Here is a 1,093-nt window from a genome sequence, read left to right as displayed (position 1 = left end):
GCACTGCCAGGAGTGACCAGGAATAACGGTCACAGGCTGGCAGAGGGTAGGTTTAGGCTAGATATCAGGAGGCGCTACTTCACGGTTAGGGCGGCTAGGATCTGGAACCAACTTCCAAAAGAAGTGGTGCAGGCTCCTACCCTGGGGGTTTTTAAGAGGAGGTTAGATGAACACCTTGCTGGGGTCGTTTGAGCCCAGTACTCTTTCCTGCCATGGCAGGGGGTCGGACTAGATGATCTACTCAGGTCCCTTCCGACCCTAGAAACTATGAAACTAAGAAAAGGTTATGCGGGACCTTGTCAAAAGCCTTGCTGAAGTCCAGATACACTAAAGCCACAGCATTCCCTTCATCTACCCAAGCTGCTACTTTGTCAAAGACAGAGACCAGGTTTGTTTGACATGATTTGTTTTTCATAAATCCATGCTGGCTGCTTGGATCAGCCTTCCTTCCTCCAGATGCTTATACAAGGCCTTCCTTAAGGCCTTCCTTAAGTAACTTCCCAGGTTGAAGGACTGCTTTGCAAACAGTGTGCCTCTAAGTTGATGAGTGATGAGCTGCTTCCAAGTAGCAACAAGAGGACCACTGGTCATTCAGTAGAAATGGCATGCTATATGGACTGTGTGTAGACACATCTGGAAGTGATAAAAGAAACCTCAGCGTTTGAGTGTCTCTGTGTGTCATATGGCTGTGCCCCCAAAAGCCCAAATATTAAAACCTGTACATCTGCAGACCTATCCTCTTAGCTTGCAAAGGCAGTGGACTGTCTGTTTGGGCAAGGCTCAAATCATTCCATATCAACTATTAACATCTAGTTAAAAGTAGTATTGATGAGTATGAAATGTAGACCTGAAGAGAGCTATTTTTTATGCTAATTTTTGTTTGTTGACCAAAAAGTAGGACTAAAGTGTTAACATTTGATGGCAATCCCTGGTATTCAGTCTAGAAAAGAATAACTCCTCTGGCAAAATGTTGAATAGAGAGTAGAAAAGGATTAAGGTTTAGCAAGTTAATCTTCAAAGTGCACTGATTTTGTGGGCACTGAGGGCTTTTGCAAAGACTGATGTGATACAGGTGTGGGAAGCAGGGTGTATA

At 44.5% G+C, this 1,093-nt stretch overlaps 1 protein-coding gene across 1 annotated transcript in view; it reads right to left on the bottom strand.

The window, feature by feature from the left end:
- Nucleotides 1-1,093, bottom strand: part of CPED1 (cadherin like and PC-esterase domain containing 1) — a 273,667-nt gene that overhangs the window by 204,314 nt on the left and 68,260 nt on the right. The window lies entirely within an intron of this gene.

This window comes from Gavialis gangeticus, unplaced genomic scaffold, assembly GCF_001723915.1.
Source record: "Gavialis gangeticus isolate Ggan-Ray unplaced genomic scaffold, GavGan_comp1, whole genome shotgun sequence".
Lineage (NCBI taxonomy): Eukaryota > Metazoa > Chordata > Crocodylia > Gavialidae > Gavialis > Gavialis gangeticus.
Note: the sequence above shows the minus strand (reverse complement) of the source record. Positions and strands in the feature narration are given on the sequence as shown.